Source organism: Chelonia mydas, chromosome 8 (assembly GCF_015237465.2).
Source record: "Chelonia mydas isolate rCheMyd1 chromosome 8, rCheMyd1.pri.v2, whole genome shotgun sequence".
Classification (NCBI taxonomy): Eukaryota; Metazoa; Chordata; order Testudines; family Cheloniidae; genus Chelonia; species Chelonia mydas.
Genome location: NC_057854.1, coordinates 21,724,222 through 21,751,692, shown reverse-complemented (window position 1 = coordinate 21,751,692; position 27,471 = coordinate 21,724,222). Strand labels below are relative to the sequence as shown.

Genomic DNA, 27,471 nt, shown 5'->3' with positions numbered 1-27,471 from the left:
AAGAAGAGACCAGCCATCCTACTGCGGGGGTAGGATGGCTTATGGGGCATGCTCTAATCTGGGGCATGCGCCATGGGTGGGCGGAGGAAGAAGTCATTAACAGGCTATCAGAGAGCTCCAGTCACGTCAAAGCTGGTGATTCCCTGGCATGTGGAATTACTGAGGAGTCAGCCCCGTGGGCATCAGTGCCTCCCCCAGGTGTGAAGATGACCAAGGCGTGGTGTGGTGGTGACAGGCAAAAGGAGAGGAGTCACTGGGAATGAGGCGAGGCCCCTACACTGGGGATTCAGGTTCCGGGGCCTATCCCAGGCTTGCTGCACAGCCTTATGGAAGGCACCCCTGTGGGGCCTTCAGTTAGTGTGATTTAACACGTCTGTTGGGGTAGTACCAGGAACGTAAGTAGGCCAGGGCCTTGTGGCACTAGGTGGTGACCAGCCCTAGGTACGGAACAAAAGAGCTAGCTCACTGAGCTGCTCCTTGGCTAGGAGGGGCAGAGGCTGCAGTGGGTGGCGATCTGTGGAGTTGACTGCCCCATGCTGCCCTGTTTGTACTTGCTGATGGTGGGGCATGACTTCCCTTCGCCCCACAAAAAAACCGGCCACAGACAAGTTGCGTGATGAACCCAGATCTTTATTTACACAGCAGCGGCCAAGTAACACACCCAGGACCCCGGGGAGGCCTTTACTCATGTGCGACTCACCCCACAGCCCTGATGGCAGCACACCAGGGAGTGGGGTGATTGGGAGATACAAAGGGAAGCGGTGACTCCCAGCTCTGAGCTAATAAAGGAAGAGGCTCCGTTCCTGCAGGATCCCAGCACACAGGGCAGCTTCCGGGCCTGCTGGTGGTCCCCTAGATTGCTTTGCACTGCACTGAGTTATGATCTTGGGGGGTGCAATAGCTCCTATGCACTTGGCTGAGCTTGGGCCTTATACCTTGGTCTGGAGGAGCTGGGGTGAGTTAAACCAGGGCTCACACCCACCCCTCACACCCAGCATGGCCATGGCATGACAGCGCTGGAGGGCTCCGCCCTCCCATCCTCCCTCCCGCTCAGCCTGGAATTGCCAGAAGCGAATCCCCAGACGTGCTTCCAAACCTTGCTCTCCAGCTCCGCTGACTTCTGGAGGGCTCTGCATCGGCAGGGGGCAGGTCTTCTCCAGCTGCTGAGCCATGGCCTCAAGAACAGTATTTCCAGGAATCCCCGTCATAGTGCCTAAGGGATTCCTGGGAAAACTGGACCCTGAGGACACGGCGGGGAGAGAAAGTGTGGTTTCCGCCGTCCCCAGTACTTGAGCATCCTTTAGCCATCCACAGCGCCAGGTGCCACCCTGAGGGAGTGCTGCACAGGTGTCTAAACCCAGCTTGTGACCTCCCTGCACTGACCCCAGTCAGCCCCCCCCTTCATTCCTTTAGCCAATTTACTCCCACTGTGGAAGATGAATCCCCCTTAACATACCTTGCATTCCCAGGGGACTTTGGAGGGGGGTGCAGCACAAGCCCACAGGCACTAACCATGCAGTGCCAGCCCACTATTTGGGGTGTGCCACTTCCTTATACCTCCTGCAACTCCATGCATGTCTCTCTGCCTTACAGCTCGAGATAAGCATTCTGCGCCGTAGGATCCGCAAATGGCCAGCCCTGGGGGGCTCTATTGCCATGGAGTCCATCCCCCACAACATCTCCTGCCCAGGCCTAACAGATCTGAGCTCTTGTAAGAGTCATTCCCCAGAGCTCCTCTCTGCTCCGGGCTCGTTGCCGAGCGTTAGGGAATGTTCCCAAAGTGCAGCTGGGATAGGCAAGCCACCCTCTGCCCATGGAAGGGGAGGGAACTAGCATGGCTGGCACATGCACACTCACTGTGCTGACAGATCCACATAGGTGCATGCACACGTGCACACCCAGAGCTCTTTGAAACCCAACCCTAGGGTTCAGCGGGGAGACTGGGGAGGAGAGCAAGCAATGAAGGCAACTGCAGGGCAACTAGAGGCCACCTTGATAACAGGCTTCCTGAAAATCCCTCCTAACCTTCCCACCCCCTGCCCGGAACCAGAAGACCACCCTGTGGCCTGGTTGGTGCAGAGACCTTTCCCTCTACCTCTGCGCTGAACCTCAGGTGGCCAGGGGGTTTGTCTCCCCAGTTCACACCCTATGCCACTCCTTCGGTCTGAACCTAAGTGGCGAGTCATCCCTTCTTGCTGCCCATCAAGGGAAACTGCTGCCTGGAGCCATAAGTCCTGCTGGCCTGGGCTTCCGTGCGGCCTGTTGAACAGATGCATGTCCCTCTGCTGCACAGTTCCTCCCTTCCCGAGCTACAGTGCTTCATCTCAGACTCACAACTGACCAGAGATGCAGCACTGCACCTTGGGCTGGGAGACATTGATGGAGCTCCATCTGTAGCCATCCAGCGTTGCCTCGCGCAGACATGGGGGTGGGGAGGAGGGAGAGAGAGAGAGAGAGCTGTGTCTCTGTGAGCGTGTGTGACTGGGTATAGCTGACTTAGGATGGGTGTATATATGTGTGTCTCAGGCACCGTGTGCCTGTCTCCAGCCCCCTCCTGCTGTCACGTGTCCTGATCACAGAGTGCGTCATCTGTGACATGGCGCGGTTCCTGCTGGGATTTCGGGCAGAGCGGGGCGAAGGTGCAGCAGCAGCCATGGGTCAGCGGAAGGAGCTGTACGGCCAAGGGCAGGGAAAGGGCTGTCTGGGGTAGGAGCAGCTAATGAAACATGGGATGAGGCCGCCTGCAAAGAGCCAGCCTGGGTTTTATGCGGAGCCCAGAGCAGGCTGGGAGAGGAGCTGGGGAGTTGAGTCAGTGTGGCAGGTACCCATGCATGAGAGACGTGAGCAGTATGGAGTTGGACAGCCAGGGTTTTAAGGAGCTCACAAGAGCCTGGGGTGACCCACAACGATGTACAGATGCTGGGGGTGGGGGGAGAATACATTGCCATTGCCCCAGCACAGGGTGAGGCTGGCATACTCCTCAGGGGGGATGGCTCCAGGGAAGCCCAGGGTTCCCAGAGGCCTTGTACCAGCACACTCCAAGCACTTCACAGGGGTTACCGCTCACTGCCCCAGCTGCTGCTCTTCCCAGCGCAGGCTGGCTGGAGGCCTTGACTTGGAATGGCCTTGACTAGATCTGAGTTCACTTCCCCATGGAATGGCCACCGTGAATGACCTGACTGACCCCTTGTTGGCAGCTGCAGCAGAGAGGCTGAATGGGCCTGACTGCAGTGCCTTCTGCCAGGTCGGGGTGGGCAGCGGACACTTGCTGCCTAGCCGGGCACGTTCTGGGGCTAAGCAGGGACCTTTGGCTCCAGGGCTGTCAATCCGGCCAGTGGAGCTCCTGGGGAAAGGACACGAGCTTCTGTCTGAAAAGCAAAGAACAGACAAAGGCCACAGAGCCATGAGGTCCAGATACTGGGGTGCTGGGTGCAGGGTAAGCCCAGAGATAGCTACATAGACAGACAGTCCCCCATGAAATGGGAGCAGAAGGCGAGGAGAGGAAGTAAACAGGGCCTGACTGAGGTTCCCAGGCCTCTTCCATCCCGTATATGGCAGTGGAGGCTCCTGTCTCTCTGAAGCTGAGCTGGCATGTAGTTTATGCCTCCTGCACTAAACATGGCTGCAGATGGCTGGCTGGCCCTGGGAGTTCTGCTGAGGGGGGGGAGGGGCAGGGCGCTAGGGCTATGGAAAGCAGGACTGCGGTTTCCTCCGGAAAGAAGCCCATTAATCAGCCCCTCTGCTGTGGACAAAGAGCAGGACAGGCCCTGAGTCGTGCCTGGGGGCTGTTTAGGCAATTGGAAGCGTCTCAGTATGTTTATGAGGAGAGCTGATCCCAGCATAAACTGTTTGCACTGCATTTCCCAAAGTGCTGCGTGCAGCAGGGGCTGCATGGGTTAGAGCCGAGGGCCCGCCCAGCATGCCAGCCGGACTGTCCCTGCTGCTGGGGGACACTGGGAGGAGTCTGCGCCCCTTGGACCGAACAGAAGAGCAGACGGTGGTGGATTTCTGGGTCCCAGGATTTGCAGCAGATGTGGGGAGGGATGGAGGGGTGTTGCTGGAGCTGTTGCCTGGGCAGAGGGAAGAGTGGAGAGATGCTAAGAGCTCAGGGAAGGCATTACTAGGGCAATACTGATTTCTGTATGGGAGCCCTGGGCTACTGGGCCCTTCCAGCCAGAACTCGCAGTGAGATGTCTGCAAATTCAGCAGCAGGGAGAATGCCTCTGGCTAGTGGTAGGGCCAGGACATTGGGTCTCCAAAACAATGTTAGCAATTCAAACCCCTCCCTTGCAGGAGTTCCCCATCCCTGGACACGTGCCAGCTGGGAACGGCTCAGGCATAAAGGAGTTAATGGAAGTCAAACCAGCCTCTCTGATCCTCACTCCTGAATGAAGCAACAGATCGTCTTGATTGTGACAGAGGCCACACAGCTGGCCAACACCTGCTTGAAGGCTTAGGAGCCAATGCTGATCCCATCTGTCGCCCCTGGAGCTGAGACTCTCAACAAAATCCGCTCACTTGTGCGGCCTGACTAGCATGGAGGGGAGGCCTACACTGTGGGCAGAGGTGTTTCAGGAAGGAATCCCATGAGGCCTGCGTGCACAGATCAGAACCATAGATGGTAGCAACAGAGAGCACTGGAGGCGGGGAGGGGAGAAAAGAGGGGGTGAGAAGGAGGTGGGTGGAGAGAGCAAAAGGATAGTGGGGGAGGGCGAGAGACCAGACCCAGAAATGTCTTTTGCAGACAAGCACTAACATCCTGTGCAATCCTGAGCAGGGATGAAAAGCGGTAAACAGACCATCTGTCATAACAACGTTCTCATGCTGGGATCCAGCAACCTCCGTCAGCAGGCAGCCAGGAACGGACGCGCACAGCAACCTGACAAGAAGCAGATGGCAGCTCTCGAGGCTGGAGTTCCTTCCATCCGGTGCGCTGGCAGCGCCTCTTCTCTCCTCTACGTCCTCTATCCAACCCGTGGATCCTGGCTTGGAGTCCATAGGAACGGAGCTGCCTCCACAGAGCTGAGCAAAGTGCAAGCCAGGTGTCAGTTCTACAGCTAACTCCAACGGGCGGAGCAGGAACCAGGACCGTCCAACGGTACCAAGAGTCCTGGTCCTTCTCCAGCGCCAACCCCCCTGCTCCCAACCAATCCCATGTTTCCAGGTTCACTAAGGGAAAGAAAAGAGCAAAATTAAAGCCAGGCTTGTGCAGAATCGGAAAAACAGCTGGGAAAGTAGCTCTCCCAGCCTTCCCCAGCTATTTGCAGGCAGCCCACCTATAACAGCCCACAGACCAGGTATCAGACGCACAGGCTCAGATTAGCTTTTCCAGCTGCGCCACAGGAATCAACACCTTCCAGACATCACAGAGATCATCACACAAATGGGAGAAACCCTCTTAACACAACACCCTGTCCTGGCCAGGGTACATTTCTCCTATTGCAAGCTGCAAGCTTTGCCCCTGGCTTCTCTGCAGTCACCAGGGCTAGACAGGAGCAGAGCAGACTGGCTTACCACATCAGCTCTTTCAGGTTTCAGCCTTGAAGTGGTTTGAACAAGCCACCTGAAAGCACAGCCCTGAAAGATCAGGGGGTTAGAAATATTTCCAGCTGCGGCATTATCTCCAGGCCCAGAACTGGTTGGGCAAGCGAGCAGCAAGCTGCAGCCATGTTTGGAAATCAATCTGCTGGTGGTCAGAGAGACAGGAGGCACTCACTAAAGGACTAGCTGAGAGAGATGGCTCAGCACATGAAAGGAAAATGGCACACGGACTCCCAGGAGAACCTAGAGGATGATAACAAGGCAGCCAACTTTCAAAATGCTCACCCACTATCTCTTTCCTCCTGGCTAGCATGGAGAGGATGCTGACGCAAAGAGATCCCAGGAGTCTCCTACCCCCAGGCAATCAGCCAGCCCCAGATGGAGCGACCATCCTCTTCTGGGCCGAGCCACACAGCAAACCTTCGCTCTGTGCTGTGATACGAACCTGGCCTGGCCCGTTGTGAGGGATGCACCCTCCCGATCTGCAGAGAAAGGCATTTTTTACTCAGAACATGGGCAACAGCAGTGAGGGAATGTGTCAACTCACCAGAGCAAACCCGCCAGTGACAATGCAGCCAAACAACATAAGGCAAATAGCAGATGGGGGCAGATCCCAGCTTAGAGTAGGCAGGTCTGAGGTCGGTTTGGGGAAGATGGAGTTTTAGGTGATGAGCTATCACAGCACCAAAGAAAACACACAAATAAGGACCTTAAGCTGAAGCTACACTCTCCTGTATTCTGTATAGAAAGAGGCCAGCCTTCCCCTTATATAGTGAATAACTAACCGTGCAGACTTACCTGAGTGTGAGAGTACATACTGCACTACAGCCCCATTAACCGCCCCTTCTATACAACATTTACACTAGCTCCATGGAACTATTAGTACCTAACAATCCTGCACCAAAAACTGGCTTAGGGGGACTATGCCATTCCAGCTAACTGTGTGTATTAGCTAGAATCATCCTACACCACATCCCCAGTTCTTACCTGTGTATAACACTACTACGCTGCAAAACTTGACGCCTCTCCACACGGTATTTCACATAGCGTATAGACGAGAGCTGGACTGGAACAAAAGCCCAGGGCCCAGAACTGGATAAGCCTTTCCCAGCCTTTGGGCTGTTCTGGTTCAACTGTAAGCTCAGAACCAGGGGGTCAGAGGTGGGATTCTGATACAGAGCCAGTTCTCGTACGTACCTGTTTAACTGCCTGTAAATACCCCTCTGCAACACAAAGGGACAGGTTATAAAAGTGCAAACAAAAGACCACAGAATCCAGTCTGAGGCAATTTCACAAGCTAAAGATTGTGTCCATTAACTGGTAAATATGTGTGTATCTGTGCATGTGCCTGTCTGTGAGTGCTTGTGTGTGTGTGTGTGTGAAAGAGAGAGAGTGAGAGTACATACATGTCACAAGAAAGTTAGAGTGGTTGGAAGTGGTGGCGCGTGCGTTGACAGATGCTGGTGCTTAGTGACCATCAGCTTATGCTAACAGGCCATGTTGACCTGCTGCCAGTTGCCTGGATTTCTGAGGCTGTTCCCCTTAATGGGTCACTCGACAGCCCCTTCAGGCAGCCTTCAGTCATGACTTCTCCAAAGCTGTCAGCTGTGCACTGCTTCCGCTACTCAGCAAGTGTCCTCTGCGTCCCATGCCTGTAAGAGACAAAGAGAATGGGAGATCAACAGGCAGCCAGGAAAGGCCCTGTCACCAGGGCTTGCTAGCCAGGACATCAATGCAAACCCAGCTGAAAGTCACAAGTGTCATGAGTTTAGCTGCTTCTCAGCTCTCTGGCTTTTTGGGACATAGCAGCCCTATGGCCCGGAGAGACCACAGGCCAAGCTGGTGTGGATGCATAGTGAGAGTGGGGTGTTTCAAGGGACGGGAACTCTGCTGGGATCACGGGCTTTCATGGCCAGGCCCAGCGCCAGCCTTGTCCTGACCGGGAGCGGAGCACAGCCAGGCCAGATCCAGCCGTGTTCACGGACAATTGCCAAGCAAAGCTGAGCTGTGTAAAACAAGGCTAACTAATACTGGCCTAGCTCACCAGGATGAGAGGCTGGAAGAAGGGCAACATGCAGTGTGATTATTAGAGCCAGGCCTGAGCTGCAAAATTCAGAGCTGACTCTGGCTCTCAAAATCCCCTCCCCCTCCCTCCCCCCCGCCCCCAAAAGCCTGGCTTGGAGGAGTTGGGAGAGGGCTGGTTCTGGTAAATCTATGATCATTGTTATTGTTAGTATCTGTGGGCAGCAGGAGAAGGTCAGTGTAACACAGCAGGAGAAAGAGTGCGAGGCACAAGCTGACAGCACTCCTGTGGGGCTCCTCAGCAATCCCACCCAGAATATGGCAGTCTCACTTCTAAATTACCCCTTAGTACAGTTAGCTACAGTGCCCGATACACACGATCTACCCCACCCCGCAGCATCCTTCCCTCTGCTCTGCACCCCTGACACCTGTCAGGCCTGACTCCTCCAATGCTGCAAAACACTCCCAGCCCATTGCAGCCACCCCGCTCCTCGCCCAGACAGTGGGAGGTCAGGCCTCCAAACTGAGGCCAGGTCCCCTGCAGTTCCCTGGGGGGCGCTAGCCTTTCTCCCACTGCCCTGTCCTGTAAACTAGTCAAGTGCCCCAGTCCACCTCTAAAGACCCAGCAAGCAGACACCAGAGGGAAGCCTGCAGTGCAAACAGGGACAGCGTCTGTAATGTGAGCTGAGCAACAGACACACTCCAGGCCCGGCTCCACCATTCCTGTGAACCCTTCAGTGACCCCTGCGCTCACACACTGTGCAGTCCCGCTCGCACAATTCTGGGTGCACATTTGTGTGTGTGCAAATGCCCACATGTGCTGGCACATGGGATATGTGTGAGAGTCCATGGCCAGGGAGGCCCCCGGCGCCTGGGCCCAGTGCAGCCAGTATCAGCGCATGGCTCCTAGGTGTGCATAAGGCTATATGAGCACTGGGAGACTGAGCAGAAAGCTTCAGCGTATGTGCCAGGCATTCGCAGTGCTGCCCTTCCCCTTGGTGCTGTGGGCAGGTCCCGGCAGTGAGACTAGGCAGAGCTGGAAGGCACTAGAGCAGGGATGAGGTTCTCATCCCCAAGAAGTCACCCGGGGCATTGCACTGGAGATGCCTTGGCTGGGCCAGCTCCCACCCCACGTCCCGGGGGGCCTTACAGACACTGACGGCCCACCATTGTGATGTGCCGGAAGCTGCTCCAGGTATAGCACTGAAAGGTTGACTTGCGGGCCAATGGATGCTTTCTGCACTGCTCCCTGAACGGTTAGAAATGCAGCAGTTGCACAGATGGGAGCCAGCCATTCTGGTCAGAGAAGTCTCTGAACAAGGGACCACACACACACACACTGTAAACACCAGCACGCATGTGCCCAATGTATGCACTGACACACACACACATAGAGGTTCACCCCTCCAGTTTAAAAGGAAACACAACAGACTCGGCCCGGCACAGAGGGCCCAGGACAGAGGAGCAAACAGAAAAGATGAAGAGAGAGACAAAAAAGGGAGTGGCTGGCCGATCTGAGGGGTATTTGTATCCCTGGTACTCCCTGGCTGCTCAGCTCAGCCCCTTTCCCACTCTTTCCCCTCCGTGCTTTGGTCTAAAGATCACAAATCTCACACGCTCTCAGCTCCTGCAACCCCTGGGAATGGGGGATTTAAACTGCTGGCCCTGGCTTGCAGGCTCTGAGTGTGAGCTCTAGGGGTGAAGAGGGCCCAGCTGTCTCCCAAAGCTTCTTGGAGGATGATCCGCTTAATTTTCGCCCGTGCTTTCCCCCCAGAGCAGTTCAGGAGACACTGCTGTGCTTGGCAGACCTCACAGTAGGAGCCCTGCTTCACTCTCAGAGTTGAGTGCAAAGTACCTGCCACTTCTCACAGGTGGGTGTTGGTCTTCCAGGGAAATGCTTTAATACTGGCTTACCCTTGCCCTTCAAACAGGACTAATAGCACAGTGCTCAGAAGCAACCCTACAATAACAAACCAGGATATGCTCTGTCCCAGCATTTATAACCAGTCCTACAATAACAAATCACCGTTTTTAAGAATCCTTACAATCACAAACCAGTGTCTGAAGCCCCAGCACTCAGAATCAACCACTACATAACAAGCCAAGATGTACATGACCCCAGCACTCATGCACAACCCTACAACAACAAACCAGGGTGCATGCGGTAGAGGGTACTGGCATCTGGGGAGGGAGCCTCCTTTTAGCTCCAGGCCTGCGTGGGTTTACTCCAGTCAAGTGAGTAATGAGCTGTACGTTCCTGCTGCTGCTTCCAAACCAAGAGGCCTGGGGCATGTTCTGCTCTCCAAGATCAGAGCCGCGCTGGCACGTCCCCCACTTCTGGATGGTAATCAAAGCTTCCCGCGGAGAGCGCACAAAGCCCAGCTCGTGGGACAGCCTCCAAGGAGCTGCCCAGCTCCTGGCCCGCTCCCGGCCCCAGCCATCGCCCTGCATCAAACGACTTGGTGGGAAACACCAAAGCACAGAGTTCTCGTCATCCCGAACGCAGGGCTCTGAGGGCTCAGCTGCTGTCCCTAGGGAGGAGACGGCAGCCGAAGAAATGCCATGAAGCACTCTTGGAATGCTCAGGGCTGCGCGTCCTACGGCGCTTGGAAGAGAAACATCTGCTGGGAACTATTCCTCCCTCCAGTGCCAGAGGGAAGATCCTCCCATGCTTAGACCTTTCCAGTCCCTGAAGAGGGGCACAGAGCAAACACTTGGCCTGCCCCTATCACATAAAAACAACGAGGAGTCCGGTGGCACTTTTAAGACTAACAGATTTATTTGGGCATAAGCTGTTGTGGGTAAAAAAACCCCACTTCTTCAGATGCATGGAGTGAAAATTACAGATACAGGTATAAATCAATTGGCACATGAAGAGAAGGGAGTTACCTTACAAGTGGAGAACCAGTGTTAACAAGGCCAATTCAGTCAGGGTGGAGATTTATTTTTCTCCCTAATTTCTTTCTGCAGGGAAGCAGGGCTTAGGCTCCATGTCTAGGGAGCAAGGAGGTTCCTGCTTCTCACCCAATTTCCTAGCTGGATCTGACTCAGGCACAGGAAAATGGAGTGACTTGTCCAAGGTCACCACAGAGTCCGCAGAACATCTAAACCAGTGTCCTCCTGGACCACTCGACCACACAGCCACCCTCTAGTGGAGGGGGTTGCCTTCCTATGGATTGCTATGGTGCCATAGCTATGCTGGAAAAATCCCACAGTGTAGACACAGTCTACATTGAGCGAAGGGTTTTTCCATCATTGCAGGAACACCACGTCCGGTGGTAGCAAGGGCGACGGAAGCAGTCTTCCATCGACCTAGCTGCATCTACACTGGGGTTAGGCTGGCATAGCTATGGTGCCCCAGGGTGTGGATTTTTCACTCCCCTAAATGCCACAGCTATGTTGATCTACGTTTGAAGTGTAGCCCACGGCTCAGAATCCAGGTCTCAGCAGGTGATGCAATCTCTACCCTGGAGCCATGAGTCCTGGTATCCCACCTTCACATCAATGGATATCAGGGAAGAATTTGGCCCACAGTTTTCTGACCTTCCTGACAAAATGAATGTGTTTCTTCCTGCATTAGTTATAGACATGGATCCAGGTTAGGGAGATCTCCAGGCCCAGTGGATCACTGCATCTTTCTGGATTGTGTGCATCCTCCCAGGAACTGAGCCCTGCTACAGACAGATCACAAGGCCGGCTGGATTCCCAAGATAGCCCTCTGGGCCAGAGGGATTGCCAGCTGATCACAGTAGATGCTAAAAGATTCTGTTCAAAACCATTTTTCAATTTTAAAAAATTGATTTTTTTTAAAAAAAGGCCATTTCTACAGGCACTGTCTGTTGTCCCTAAAATTTGTTGTAATTGAAACTCCAAAACCCTATTTTTTTTCAGTTTTCAGCAACCAAAAGCCCCCCCCCCCCCCCCCCCCGGCGCTTTGATTTCTTCTCTTTTTTTTTAAAGGAAGCCAAGAAAATGTTGAAACAAATGAAAACTTTCTCATTGTCACAGATGTTTTTCACAGGCCCCAAACTTTTGCCCCGGTGGCTCTGCCCAGCAAGTCTGTGGCAGAGCTATGATTAGACCTCAGGCCTTCCTGGCTCCCCATCTTGGGCCATAATGCAAAGAGGCATTATTTGCAAAGACTTTGCAAAGAGGCATTATTACTTTCTCTAGCACCTTTCCTTCCTCCATGTGTTTTGCCAGCATTCATACACGGGGGGCTTGATCCAAAGCCCATTGAAAAGCTTCACTAGCCTTCAAACCTGCAGCTCTGTCTGGGGAACTCTAGGTGGATTGTGCTTTGTATTCAGTTTTCTTTGCATATTCCCAGCTGTGGCATCAGCACATTCCTGGATGAACCTGCCTGAGCCATCCTATTTGCCCCTGTGAGATCCCCCCTCAGGGTTTCCCCCCCAGCATCAGTGGGGGCATTTGCAGGCTGCAAAACACTAACTAATATTGCAGTCGCTTGTGCCTGGACCTGACCTCCCCTCTCTGCCGCCCAGTGCCCCACGGCTGTGCAACACTCATTGGACAATGTGCCAGGCAGACATGGGGATCTAGGACTAGAATCTCGCCCTCTGCCAAGGCACTTTGGTTGCTCTAACTGCAAGGAGCAGCTTGAGAACCAATGTCATGCTGTGACAGATGGAACAGAGACAAGACAGCTGGAGGGGGAGACCTCCCTGATGTGATCTTAGCTCTTACTCGCACGTCTCAAAGCCAGGCTTAGCTCCGCTCAGACAGACGTGCCTCTCTCTTTGCCAAGCACTGCACAGTGCACCTCCCTTGTAAACACTCCTCGGGTATATAGCCCAGTGCCTACAGCTCACATACTGCAGTGTTATTTCATACAAGGACTGTCAGCTCCATGGAGCCCCCACCGTGCCTCATGGAAACCCTTTGGGGCCCTGTAGGGTGGTTGGGAAGGGGCGGGGGAGGGGGGCATAGGAGAGTATTTCCCCAAAACCTGCCTCATCACCATGAGGTCAGGTTTTAAACCAAAGGTTTATGAGGAAAAAGGAGAGCGGGAGAGAGATCCCAATCTGGTCCTAGATTGGCAGGCTGATTAACCCCGAGTTCAGGCCCAGGCCCTGATGCTCGCTATAAATAGCGCTGCCTTTCCTTTCCCATCCTCCCTCCAGGGGATGAGAAATGCCTGTCCTTTTATGGTCAACGAGGCAGATTCCTGGGGCTGAGCTGGGGGCAAGCCAAGGGGGCCAGGGGATGCAGTCCTGGGCCTTTCATGCTGCTGCTCTTGCTCTGTGGGCTTTACTGGGATCAGTTATAATGCCAGGAACAGAGAGCAGGTTTTAATGGCTTAGAGGAAGGGATGAGTGCAGCGGAGAGATGATGTGAAGACATCTGGAAGCCGTGGCTGGGAAATGCCTCTCATTCCATCCTCTGGGCTCATGGTACCCATGCCCACTGCTGGTCTGAGCAAGCCATGCCAGGGACAGACATCCTATTTTAGTGCCCATGCTTGGGAACTAGGCTCCCTGTGAGAATGATGGGCAAACACACGTGCTCTCTGAGGCTTCCAAACTGCAGGCCACAGCTCTGTCGAAGTGAGCGAGGCCACAGGAAGGTGCCGTGGATGTGCATGGATGCGAGCCTGTATATGTATGTGCACGATATGTATACCGGCTGTGTGTATATCGTGTGTGTGCGATGTGTATACCGGGTGTGTGTATATCATGTGTGTGTGTGTGTGATGTGCACAATGTGTATACCGGCTGTGTGTATATCGTGTGTGTGCGATGTGTATACCGGCTGTGTGTATATTGTGTGTGTGTGTGTGATGTGCACGATGTGTATACCGGCTGTGTGTATATCGTGTGTGTGCGATGTGTATACCGGGTGTGTGTATATCATATGTGTGTGTGTGTGTGATGTGCACGATGTGTATACCGGCTGTATGTATATCGTGTGAGTGTTGTGCATGATGTGTATACCAGGTGTGTGTATATCGTGTGTGTGTGTGTGTGATGTGTATACCAGGTGTGTGTATAGCGTGTGTGTGTGTGTGTGATGTGCACGATGTGTATACCGGCTGTGTGTATAGCGTGTGTGTGTGATGTGCACGATGTATATACCGGGTGTGTGTATATCGTGTGTGTGTTGTGCACGATGTGTATACCAGGTGTGTGTATATCGTATGTGTGTGTGTGTGTGTGATGTGTATACCGGGTGTGTGTATATCGTGTGTGTGTGTGATGTGCACGATGTGTATACCGGTTGTGTGTATATCGTGTGTGTGTTGTGCATGATGTGTATACCAGCTGTGTGTATATCGTGTGTGTGTGTGATATGCACGATGTGTATACCGGCTGTATGTATTGTGTGTGTGTGTGTGAGTGTGTGTGTGTGTGTACTCTGAGTCTGACAGGTGGTAAGCCCTGTGGGCAGGAATCCTCTCTTCCCTGGGTCTGTCTCACATTCAGCACAATGGGCCTTTGGGAGTCATTATCAGAGAGAAAATATTTACGCCTAATGATGTGTTTGCATGTGATGTGTTTGGGACTGTGTGTGTGTGCGCATTTGTTAGGGTGAAAAAAACAGCTGAAGTTTCTTTCCTGACCCACAACTGTCCCCCCACTTTGTAACAGGGCAGTTGGGTTTAGCATTGTGGTTGGGGTGTGTTGCAAAGGGAGCGGGGGGTTCTTGCTGCCCTTCCCTCTGACCCCCCCAAAGATTCTTATCCTCTTGCTGGGAGGGTGCTGCTCTGTGCTCAGTTTTACGAGGCCTTAGTCTGAGCACTTGTAGACACACCTGCCAACTGAGTCTCCCTGAAATGGCAGGGGGCTTGTCATGGAGACAGGCTCCCCTCACCACACTGCAGCTGGTGAGCTAAGGCTAGGCTGCCATGGGGCCAGCTGGAGCCCAGGATGGGAAGCCAGCGCTGTGGTACATGGGATTCCTGCCCCTTTGAGGGCTCGTTTTGAAAGTTAGCAAAAAGTTCTGATAACAACCAAAGTCCAAGGCCAGTGCCATGCACAGGAAGACCCCAAATTGTGTGTGCCGTTGCCCCACCCAAGGGATGTTCCTCCCCACCATGGGCCCCATCTTCCCCACCTCGCCATGCTGCAAGTGGAGTCAGGGGACAGCACACCCTGGTGGCGGGGGTGGGGGTGGGAAAGAAAGGCACTGGGGGAGATGGTGCACACTATGGGAAGGAGGGAAGGGTACATAGAGGCACACACAGTTTGGGGGGATGGGCACAGTGCGGTGTGCGGGGAGGAAGGTTTAATCCATTATTTCTGAGGTGCGAGTTTCTATCTATAGAGAACTTCAGTTACATTCCCTAGCTCTGCCTAGCACCCCTCCTTCCATCAGAACCCAGCATTGTATTTCTCTGCCCACCCACTGGGGGCTCTTTAACTAGGGCCAGAGATGGGAACAGGCCAGGAGGGGATGGGGCCCAATTGCCACCAGCCCTGGACAGGACTAGGCGAGGGCATTTCTGGTCTAAGTTCAGCATTCAGGGTCTGCTGAGGAAGAGTGGGGATGACAGCAAATGGGCCTCAGGTCCTCGGCCAACGCAAGGTGGAGCCTCCCCTCCCCCTGAACAGTGCAGGGGTGACTGAGATGTGATGGGACAGCAGCCACCACACCGCTTTCTCCCAGGCCTCTCGCCCAGCCCTTCTCATTTTCTCCCAGCCTCATCCACTTTCCCCTTGCTCCTAGGCCCCTCCCCACCCAACCAGCCTGCCCACAATCACACCATTGCCCACCCTGCTGCCTTCACTCAGGCCTGCCTTCCTTCCTCCACTCTCCAGTAGCCAGACCTGCACAGCATCAGGGCCTGGCCCGCCTCTCCCCCCTTCCCCTCATGCTCAGGCCTGTCCCTTACCCTTCTCAGCAGCAGGCACGGGGGTGGCGGGGGGGGGGGAGGGGGAATGGGCGTGGGAAAGGAGACGCAGGGGAAATTGTGTCTGGAAACAAAAACTGTAGCCTTGATTTTGTGTCAAAAGTCTTGAGATGACCTCCTTTCCGCCCCCCCTCTCGCCCCCCAATCCTTACCACTTCCGCCAGTGCTCCTGAGGCGTGTAAGCTAGGGGCTCTGGGAGCAACTCTTGCTCTGTTTGCAATCACATTCCTAGCAAAGAGGAAGTAATTTGCAGGGTGAATTCCCAGGGGAGACAGCCACGTCAATGGCCCTGCAGGAGCCAGTTTTCTTTTAGTAGCTAGATCCATGTGATGCGGGGGACGGGGAGGGCGGGGGAATGGAGGGGACGGCGGGAGGAGAGGTGAAGAGGGAAATCTCTGGAGTCCAATTCAAAAGGTTGAAGTAGCCCGGATAAAAATCCCTGGCTGTCAGAATCCTGGATGCACATGGATGGCTGAGGCATAAACCATCAGTGCCTCCAGCTGGGTTGAAGGGAGACAAGCTGCAGAGGGAGCTGGCAAGAGGGCACAGAATTCAAAACAAAGCACCAAGCTCTACAGCAGAAGAAACCTGGCTAACATTTTAGCTCCTTCTCCTGGGCTTAGCTGGAAAGAGACAATTCTGCTGTTCCCCCTGCTACAAACACTTCCCGGCCTCCTCTTCCTCCTGCCCAAGCCCATGCCATGAAGTCACAGCACACCTCAGCCTTGGTGATGTCCCAGGCCATCAAGCCTCCCAGCTGGGATGTCATGGAATGAACCAGGCAGGAGGAGCTGACTGCATGGTCTTTGGTAATGCAGGGCCCAGTCCTGATGCAGGCAAAATGCCCACTAACTTGGGAGCTGTTCATAGATTCCAAGGCCAGAAGGGGCTTTTGTGATCATCTAGTCTGACCTTCTGTGTCACACAGGCCAGAGAACGTGCCCAAAATAGCAAATCTTTTGGACAAACACCCAAGCTTTATTTAAAAATTGCCAGTGTTGGACAATCCACCATGACCCTTGGTCAATTGTTCCAATGGTTAATTACCCTCACTGTTAAAAAATTGCACCTTATGTCCAGTCTGAATTTGTCTACTTTCAGCTTCCAGCCATTGGATCATTTAATACTTTCTTCTGCTAGCTTGAAATATTTGTTCCTTTCTGTAGATATTTAACCTCTTAATTTGCTCTTAGTTATGCTAAATAGATTGAGCTCCTTGAGTCTAGTACTGTAAGGCATGTTTTCTAATCCTTTAATTGTTCTTGGGGCTCTTCTCTGAAACCTCTCCAACTGATCAACCTCGCTCTTGTATTGTAGCGACCAGAACTGGGCACAGTATTCTAGCAGCGGTCACAGCACTGCCAAATGCAGAAATGATATAACCTCTCTCCTCCTACTCAAGGTTGTTAGGCATCCAAGAACATAAGAACGCCCTACTGACCAAAGGTCCATCTAGCCCAGTATCCTGTCTTCAGACAGTGGCCAGTGTCAGGTGCCCCAGAGAGAATAAACAGAACAGGTAATCATCAAGTGTTCCATCCCCTGTCGCTCATTCCCAGCTTCTGGCAAACAGAGGCTAGGGACACCATCCCTGCCCATCCTGGCTAATAGCTATTGACGGACGTATCCTCCATGAATTTATCTAGTTCTTTTTTGAGCCCTGTTATGGTCTTAGCCTTCACAACATCCTCTGGCCAGGAGTTCCACAGATTGACTGTGTGTTGTGTGAAGAAATACTTCCTTTTGTTTGTTTTAAACCTGCTGCCTATTAATTTCATTTAGTGATCCCTAGTTCTTGTGTTATGAGAAGCAGTAAACAACACTTCCTTATCTACTTTCTCTACACCAGTCATGATTTTACAGACCTCAATCATATCTCCCCTTAGCTGTCTCTTTTCCAAGCTGAAAAGTCCCAGTCTTATTAATCTCTCCTCATACGGAAGCCGTTCCATACCCCTAATAATTTTTGTTGCCCTTTTCCAATTCCAATATATCGTTTTTGAGATGGGGCGACCACATCTGCACACAGTATTCAAGATGTGGGCGTACCATGGATTTGTACCAAGGATCTCATTAGCCCCACTGAGAGCATATGTTCAGCCTATTATCCACCCTGAACTCCAAATCTTTTTTAGTCACCACTTACCAGGAGAGAGTCTCCCATCCTGTAAGTGTGGCCTACATTTTTGTTCCTAGATGTATAAATTTACATTTAAGTGTATTAAAATGCATTGTATATGCCTGTGCCCAGCTTACCAAGCAATCCAGAGCACTCTGTACTGGTGACCTGTTTTCTTTATTATTACCACTCCCTCAATTTTTGTGTCATCTGCAAACTTTATCAGTGCTGATTTGATCACTGATAAAAACATTAAATACCACAAGGCCAAGAACAAATCCCTGCAGCCCCCACTAGAAACACGCCCACATGATTCCCTGTTTACAGTTACATTTTGAGACCTATCCGTTCGTCAGTTTTTACTCCATTGAAGGTGTGCCATGTTAATTTTATATCGTTCTAGTTTCTTAATCAAAATGGCAGCCGGTACAAAGTCAAAGCCTTACATAAATCTAAGTATAGTACATCAAAACTAGTATTTTCACCAAGCAAATTGGTAATCTCATCCAAAAAGGTATCACATCAGCTTGACAGGATCTATTTTTCCATACACCCATGTTGATTGGCATTAATTATATTACTCTCCTTTAATTCTATATTAATAGAGTCCTGTATCCACTGCTGCAATATCTTGCCGAGGATCAGTCAGACTGACAGAGCTATAATTACTTGGCTCAGCCTGTTTACCCTTCGTCTGAGCAAGGATTGCAGGACTGGGCAGTGAGCAGCAAAATATAATCCTTAAAGTTTCTTTTGTGTGGGGGAGGGATGAAAACCCATGAACTGCCCCTTTAAGAGTCCCAGTCATGGTGGGGCTGGTGCTCATTAAACTGCCATGCTAGCTAGTGTTTATTAAGTGGCTGTTCCCTTTTTATTGCCTTTACTCAAGCTAGTTCTGGAAACTGTATGGGTCCCATTAGCAAACCACTTCCTTTAATGGGTAGCATCATGACCAACTGAGAGCTTTGCTGTTTGGTGGCTTTCCCAGCATTGCCGCCCTATGCTGATGAGTCTGCTAAGCAGAGAAGGGTAGGTCCCTAATCCCATCCCCCAGTGGAGGTGGGACACGCAGCTATCAGACCCTCGGGCCCTGAATGTCCCTGGTTTGAGTCCTGCCAATAGCTGGATTTGAACCCAAAACCTGCAACTCCCACAAGGGGAGCCTACACTTGAGGAGTAAATCCATTTCCGGGGACTAAATGATAACCTGCCTTTCCCCTGTTCCCTTCCCTCGCAAATAAAAATTTGACCCTGGAATCCACCAGTTCTCCCATCTCCCTGTGCTGAGCCTCTGAGCATACGAAGTCTCCAGCAGCGTGCTGTGGGGCCTAGGGAAGCTCATTAATTTATGTGGCAGGATAATGTGTTAGGAGGAATTCAGTCTGAGCAGGAGTCGGCTCCCCTCTGCATTGCTGTCCAGGGCAGCCAGCGAGTTATTGAGGCTGGATGCAGCTCTTTAATAAAAGCCACTTGGGAGTTGTTGAGCCACTCCAAGGAGCCAACTTCAAGGCCTTAGCTGTTGACCACTCTTCTTCCAATCTGGGAGGGCTTCCCCTCAGAGCTGATCCCCACAGCTGCTCAGTAGGGTGGGAGGCATCACATGAGAACGTGGGGCATGGGAAGGGACACAGTCAAATTCAAGTCTTTTTAACAAACTCGTGGTTAAATATGACTCTCTCTGACAGCGTCTCCTTTAAATAACATGGCCAGATTTTTTTTTGAAATCATTCTTTTTGCAAGAAGGCTTTGTTCTGCTCTGCTCTTGCTATACCTCTATAAAAGGATCTTTTCAGCCAGGGAGAAACTGACGGGTCCCCACTCCTACCGTGAGCTCTGCATGGGGCCCATTGCAGTGGATGGGATCTGCACAGGCACTGCACTCCTTGCAGGACTAGGGTCTGACGGGCTCTCCAGAGCTTGGACAGTGCCAATAACAAAGGGCTGATGAATGCATACCATAAACGGAGACAAAGGGTCTTACTTCCTTCAGTTACTTGGGGGCTACTTGTAACTCTAGTGGGTGCAGCATTGTCAGACAGGTTAGGATTTTCAGATGGATGGGGGTCTCTATTCAGATGGATGGGGGTCTCAGGGACCTAAGAGCTATGTGTGCTCGCTGGAATTAATTTGAGCCTGTATAAGAAGTAAAAGGAGCCTGTTCTTAGCAGATCACGGCGCACAGTATGCCTCCTACACAGGGCCGTTTGTTAAACCTTCCCCCACAAGACGTGTCTGTATTGTGTGCATGCACATGGGAGAAGGTGTTCTGATACCCAGGGGTGGCCAACTGTGCTTGGCTCAGAGGAGTTTGGAAAAGAAAAAGAAAGAGGCACAGAAAGGTTTAATTGACAGAAAGAAATGAGGGTATGAAAGAAGGGAAGTCGAATTCACGAGTGAGGGCGTGAGGAGAAGCAAAGAGCTGCAGCCAGACTAACAAGGTAGCATGTAGCTACACAGGAAAATGCACAGTGAAAAGGTTCAGGCTGAGAACGAGGAAAACTCCTCCTGGCATCTGTGTCACAAAGGCTGAGAACTGGGAACTCAGTACGTTAGTGAGAGGTAGGCTTACCCCTCGATTAGACAGAAAGACATCTCTGCACCTTCATAGGACAACTTGGGCAGCCAATTGTGTCCACTGGCTCCTGCCGGTTCCAATGACCACATATAAAGTGGATGCTGGTCACTTCAGTACCTGAGCACCAGACCAGATTGTGGCTTGAGCTGAGACTTACAGTGTGTCTACACTTCCAGGTGGGGTTGTGATTTCCAGCGCGAGGAGACATACCCGTGGTAGCTAGCACATTAAAAATAGAAGTGTAGCCAAGGCTACTCACACTGCTGTAGCTACCCTTCTGCTTTTAACGCACAAGCTCAATCAGAACTGCCTCAGCTATGTCTGCTTGAGCTGGAAACCACACCGCCAGCTTGAAGTGTAGACATACCCTTAGTAGCTATCCTAGCCGGCAGGAGAATACGCTCACTCATAGCTTTAAGTACACGTTCTAACTGCAATAAACATCCTTGACCCTGAGCCTGCAAACCCCCTTATGTGCATGCTTAACTTTACTTGTCTGAGTGGTGCTACTGAATGCCAGTGAAGCTCATGTGTGTGGGCAGGGCTGGGGCCTAAACTTCTGATGCGCATGTCCCGCTAAGACTGCCTCTCGAGCAGTAACAGCAGAAAGCATAAAGAGCCCGAATAACTCTTCTGTAAAGGGGACACTGGCCATTTGCATTTTCTGAAGCTGACTATGTTTTGAAAATGTCCATTTGCTTCAAAACGCATGAGCTGACCTGTTTTAACAAAATCCTTTTTACAAGCTGTAAGGGTTTTTCTGTGCCCCTCCTGATGGAGCATTTTAGCAAGGGAGAAACTGATCACCTCTCTGTAAAGGGGAAGCAGAGATACTAACTCTCCCAAAGTGCTGTCAAATGCACAAAATAAACACACCTACATAACCCTTTGCTGTGGCTCTCCAAGTATTCTATGGGTTGGGTTGATGGTTGTGTGTTTTGTGCTGGCCTGATACTGAGAGTCAGCACTATTAACATATAATCCTTCATTAATAAATATTGGTTACATTCAGTATCTTCAAAATGAACAGAGCTTATAAAAGGTTGTGTTGCTCACACATAAACATTTATAACTACACACTGTGTGTACATCCAAACACCACCATACACACACGCCAGCTGACATACATACACCAACACACATGCAAACATACTTACCCATACATAGACACATGCACAAACATACATGTCCACACGTTTGCATGCACCCTACTCAGCTGCATGCATTCGCGCGAGCACACACAATCACAGGCATACATGTTCCTGCATATACACACAAAGTTGGGTGCTGCCTATACATTCACCTGCATAGCATGCACATAAGCACACGTGTCCCTGTGCCCTTACACATCCAAACATATGCATGGTTTCTGGCTGTACAACCCCAAGTGCACATCACCCCATCTTCGCTCTCCCCTCTGTCCTATAGAGAGGGCGTCCAGCATTGTCATTCTGGGAGAGCCCAGGCCCCAGCCCGGTGCTTTTGTAACACACTCCGAGCCAGCCTCTTGAAACAAGACAGCTCTCACCTTCCATTTACCTATAGCCAGAAACTCCCCTTCACCATCCTGTGGCCACAGCTCCTACCATGTGGAGGGGAGGGGAGACCCATCACAAGGTGTTCTGCCCTGCATTGGGGGGGTGGGATGGTTCATTTGGGATTAGACATTCCACCTTAATGGGCACCCGCACTGACAGCTAGGTAACACCCCCCTGCTCTGATGGCATATTCCACCAGGTGGGAAAGGAACCCACTTGCCAGTCAATCAGGATCCCTGCACCCAGGGACATAGGGTAAGAAGCAAATCCTGAGAGGTGCTGAGCACTTGCATTGCCCTCTGGCTTGGCCCAGGACTTCTAGTCAAGGTCAAGCAATGCAGGGTGCTGATTGGCTGGGGGGGAGCAATGGTTTATCCTAGACAGGCAGCCGGGGGGGGGGGTGGGGGGGAGAGGGAGGGGACTGGGGGCTGAAGGACCTGGCTGCGTGGAAAGTCACTGGGGTCTTCATGACTGAAACAGCAACTTCAGCCCATCTCTTTGCTGTTGCTTTGTGCAGTGCATTAGCCTGGGCACCCCTCCGTTCAACGCATCTACTGTTCTTTCAGTCTCTTTGTGTGTGTTTTGGCCAGGGTTTCTAATGATGAAATGGCCCCAGAGCTCAGATTTCCAGCCTCTTGCCTCATCCTTTCCTATCTGACTTCAAATCACTAGCAAAGGCAGCTTTCTCCCTCTCACGCACGCACACAGGTTAAAACCCTGGGCTGTGTTAGCTGAGGGCATATGCCTCAGCCCATAATGCACACTACTACCGGCACACACATACACACACACACACACACACAAATGCATGCACAACTACACAATTACCCTGTAACACACTCTCCACACACATTCTCACCAAAACATGCCCAAACATGCCCAGTCTAGCACACACACAAATGTACACACAACTGCACGCTCATTCTGTAAAACACATTTCACACCACACTAACATAAGCACACACAAATATGCATGTTTTAAACAACACACTTGGACACACAGTCTTACACATTAAACACAAATGCACACGTCAACACTCAACCTGACTCACTCACACTAAAACACGCCACTATTAATTGTTGTGATTGGCACGAATCACACAATAGACAATACAACACAATACCCCCACTCCTTTAACCCTTGTAATATCTGGCCCTGCTGAGCAGGACAGAAGGGAGAGGAGGGAATGGAGATGGCAGGTTTTGTCTGGGGTGGGTGGGAAGGGGGGAAGCTTCCCAGCTTCTCAGCCTTGGAACCCAGAACCTATTTTGCAATCTGTGGTTAAAAAATACAAAGCTTAATCATCTCCAGACAACACTCCTGACAAGCAAAGAGGGAAATGCAGCGCTGCCCAGGAGCAGCTCAGAGCTGCAGCCTGTCTAGACACAGCCTTCCCCTTAATGCCTGCCGATAACGCCTTGGGAAAGCTTTGGCAGAGGTGCGTCACGCATGAGTGTGTGCTGGAAATGAACTCCTCACCTAGCAGCACGAAACTACAAAGGCATTAAAGCCCCCTCTCTAACTAGGCAATTCTAGGGCTTACGACTGGGTAAATCATTCGTAACTCTACAGCTGGTCTCTGCGAGAGCAGAATCGGGCCCCTGAATGCTACTAGTATGGTGAGTTGGAAGAGTGGGAGTCCGGGGGGACTAAGTCCCTGTAATACTGACACCTGGTCATATGCCTGATGGTGACCTGGCCAGTTGCCGCTGGAAGAGTAGCAAAGGGATTGAATTCCTCCCTTTAGCCAGAAGATGTAACTTTCTTTTCCAAGCAACTCCAGCTTGTGCTGCAACATGCAGAGAAGGGATCATTAGTCCTTTAAAAGAGGCAGGGTTCATGTGAGGGTCCCCCACAAGAGCCATTACTGGGCAATCTGCTTTAAGGGGTTCTCTGAGTGTAAGCCATTGTATGTCAAGCCTGCCCACATGTCCCAAGCGCGACCCTTCCTGGGGTCAGATTAAGGTGCAAGAGGATGATTTCCCCATCTCCTCCTCCATCAGACCAAGGACAAGGAGCCACGACCTTCGGAGTCCAAGCCCAGCTCCAACATTAACATACTGTACAAGTCAGGGTTGCACTCTGTGCCTAGTTTCCCCATCTGGATACTGGGGATAACGAAACTGGCGGCGGGGGGTGGGGGGGGGGGAGTTTGAGAGGGGCTAGTGGGAAGTAGATAGAGCTGTGGTTACAATTTTTTTGACAGAACAGTTTTCCATAGGAAAAGAAAGGTTTCATTGAAACTGAAAAGGTTCACTGGAATGTCTCAATTTTGATTAATTTTTTCCTGGGCAACAGTCTAAACAAATAATTTCAGCTTTCTCATTTCATTTTGATAAGGTAAAAATATTTCCTTCTGACTTTATCATTTCAATTCATTTTGTTTTGCATTTTATATTAAATACAACATATGAATATACTGTTACATTCTATAGTGTCATATAATATAAAAGTAGAAATAAAATGAATTGAAATGATGAGGTCAAAAGGAAGCATTTTCCCAAACTGAAATGACACAAGTGCATTGAATCAAAACAATTTGACATTATTGAAGTGAAACGATTCGACAGTCCCAGATTGATATTCTGCAGAATTTTCATTGTCTGGGAAGTTTCAAAGTAACAGCTTTGTGCTCCAGTTTGGAACAATCTCCTCTCCCCTTCCCTGTAATGTTGGAATTTCCCAAGGAGTGGACAGCTGCAGTGGGAAGTACCGGGGTGGGGTGAGGGTGTGTGTGTCTTGCCAGCCCTTCCCTCCTGTTACTGATTTGGTTACATGGGCCAACCTTTGGCCTGAGATATTGCAACCCTCAATAGGTACCAGTGTTTTTACTTTGGTGCACATATGGGGGGGGGGGTGAGCAGGGGGGTTCTGTTGCCATGGTCAGCTCTGATCTGCCCCTGCAGCCTGAGCACGGTACTCGTCCTTCCCACAGCCCTGGAACTGTCCATCAGTCTATCCCCTAAGTTGCACAGCTGGCAGCAGGGGAGAGTGACTGGGTCTCTCTGGGAGAGAAGAATCCCCTGGATGCAAGCAACCCTCTTAGCAAAGAGTCCTGCTATGACCAGAGATCTGAGCAGCCCTGGGGTTACTCCAGTGCCTGGGGAAGGTCTGGGCTTGGGAGACACTCTGTTCCTTGTGTGCTGGGTGACAGGGAGAGGGGATGGTAAGGCAGAGATTTAACGGGGGCGTGCCAGTCGTGACCTTATGGAAACGTCAGCCCTAGCAGGGCAACCAGCTGAGCTCTGCTGTTGCAGACCTTTCTGGAGCAGCCGGTGCAGACATGCCTGCTGGATCTTTGACTAGATCAGAACAAGGCGACATTTTGGGTGCCAGGAGAGGGCACCAGCCTAGCAAGCCCTCCAGCAGCCTCCTGAAAGTGCCTTGTGACCCTCCCACCCCGTCACTGAGCTCACCTGCCAACTCCTAAAGGCAGACAGACAGGCAGAGAGGCACAAAGCCCGGTGGCAAGACACGGATCTCACACCCGTGTCGATGCGCCACAGCTCCACTGAAGTCAGTGGGATTACTCTGGATTTACACAGGAACTGGGCTGCTCCGGCAGCTGCGGCTGGGGGCAGGCTAAGAAGGCTGGACTCTGATCCCTCGAGGATCTAATAGTTTTCTGTCTAGCCCTCAGCCCCATACAGTGATTTGCTTTCAGGCAGCTGCCTCCCCATTGTGTTCTCTAGGAGTTCACTGCAGCCTAATTAGGGGGTGCTAAGTGGCTCGGTCACAGGTCCCCTCTTCTCCCACGCGCTCTAACCATGCTGAACAGCAGCTGGAGAGAGCAGCAACCTTTTACCAGGGCCACCAAGCAGGGAGCTGCGGAAACTCCTGATTGGGAGGAAGCCAGCGCTGCTCGCTGGAGGAAAAGCAAGCCAAGCCAGCAGCAGTGGGTCCCGTCAGCCTGTGAGCCAGGATCCTGTCAGTCACTGATCCACAAAGAGTTCCTGGGCAAGGAGAGGTGCCTCCCTAAACATCTTCAGAACAGCCCCTCCCCCTTCCTCCAGAGCACTTGCTTTGCCTGCTGCAGGTCTCCGGGGAAAATGGCAGCAACATCTCTGGCCAGATCAGTTGTAACCCAATGCAGCTCACATGGTCTATTGGCATCTTCCATTTGGGGAGCGCAGGGAGCCAGCCTCAGCTGGGATGTCAACTTACTTATTTTTCCGCCCGGAAATATATGTGGAGCAAAACGCAGCCCAGCGTGACTCGCTGTGCCTTGGGGCAAACTATTGGCCCTGGCTGCTGAGAGCTGCCCTGCAGGGCATTGGCCAGCAGCCCTGGGGGTCAGGAGCACCCTGCTCCCCACTCTCACAGGGAGCCAGCTGGGCTGGCCACTCAGCCTTTGGAACTGCATCTCAGGGCAGTGGGTTCATTCACTGCAGGTTCAAACAGTCTTGGGGGCTGCCCGGAAACCCTCCCCCGATCCCAGGGCTGCAGATGCTCAGAGACACGACTCAAGCAATTTCCCCAACTCACCAGAATCTCTCTAGTGTAACCAGCAGGCCTAACACCCCCCTGAGCATTGTTATCCCAGACCCCTACCTCCTCGCAGCACTCTGCAGAGCTGCGCGTGGACACGGCTGACTCCAAAACTACAGCCTCCCCCTGCAGAATAGAGGAGAGCAGGATGCAGAGCTCTACCTCCCTACACTGGGGAGAGGGGCTGTCCTGCCCCACTTGGGCAGGCAGCCCCTGATACTGTGTTCCCCTGAAACAGACACCATCTGAAGGCTGGTCGCTACACAGCAATCCCCACCACCCCCAGTCCACATGCCTTGAGCCTTTGGGTGTGACCTGAGTGGGGAGAGACATAGGCAGAGGCCCCATTATTTGCTAGAAGGGGGACCCTGGCAGACCCATTCTTGTTTCCCCCCTGCCATTCCCCTTCCTCCTGTCCATCTGCTTTGCGCTCTCCTTCCTACCCAACCTGGGAGAAACTAAGTTGTTGCACGAACAGAGACTGAAATTTCAGCACAGAATAAAGCAAGCGTAGCAAAGCCGGGTGATCGGGTACATTTACAAGGGGAAGCCGGTGTCTGGTACAGATTGGTATTCCCATTAGCAGAGAATTTCAGCATGGGGACCATTACAGCTATGGATTTCCTATCGCTAGCTCTCTCTCTCTACCCAGAGCTACGTACATATGATAGATAGACATACAAAGAAATGCAGCTGTGCCAAAATGAATCTCACGCACACACTCAGCCCTGCTTCTCTCGGTCTCGGCGTGTACGTACCTATGTTGCACGGTGATCCGAAGGACTCACTCACACCTGCTGTGCACTAGGCCCCAGCCGGGGAAGAAGGGGGGGCCTCACCTCCACTCTTCAAAATATAACGTGCTACTGGGACCCGGTGCTGCCAGCCTGGGTTTTTTAAGCAGCTGGCATGGGGGTCTTCGGCGAAAACTCCTTCCACGCTGCTCAGAATCTGGAAAACCTTTTTCTTTTACCTTATATGAGCTGAAAAAGGAGGCCAGGCTGCAGACGGCCACATCTGTCAGGGGCGTCGAGGGGAGCCATTGGCTGCGGCCCGATCACGTGGGCCTGCTGCCTTGACCTGCGACAGTTCAGCTGAGTGTTGGTTTTACCCCCTAAGGAAGGAGCGTTTGACAATTTTCATATTTCTTCTAAATTTGGAGATTTCAGACAATGCTGGGAGGCTTGGCTCAGGATGCCAGAGGCCCATGTGGAAGTCATTAAGTCTGAGAGGGAGAGCGAGAGAAGGAGGGGAGGTGGGGAAAGAGGGGGAGGAGAGGGAGAGAGGCTTGTGGCAGTTGCCAGCTACATGCCTGGG

At 52.1% G+C, this 27,471-nt stretch overlaps 1 long non-coding RNA gene across 1 annotated transcript; it reads right to left on the bottom strand.

Moving 5' to 3' along the window:
- Positions 1-609: 609 nt before the first annotated feature.
- Positions 610-27,105, bottom strand: LOC122466842. Its single transcript, XR_006292726.1, has 2 exons — positions 26,913-27,105; positions 610-7,193 (listed from the first exon to the last, which is right to left on the bottom strand). It is a non-coding gene; the product is annotated as an uncharacterized LOC122466842 (long non-coding RNA).
- Between the last annotated feature and the right edge of the window lie 366 nt (positions 27,106-27,471).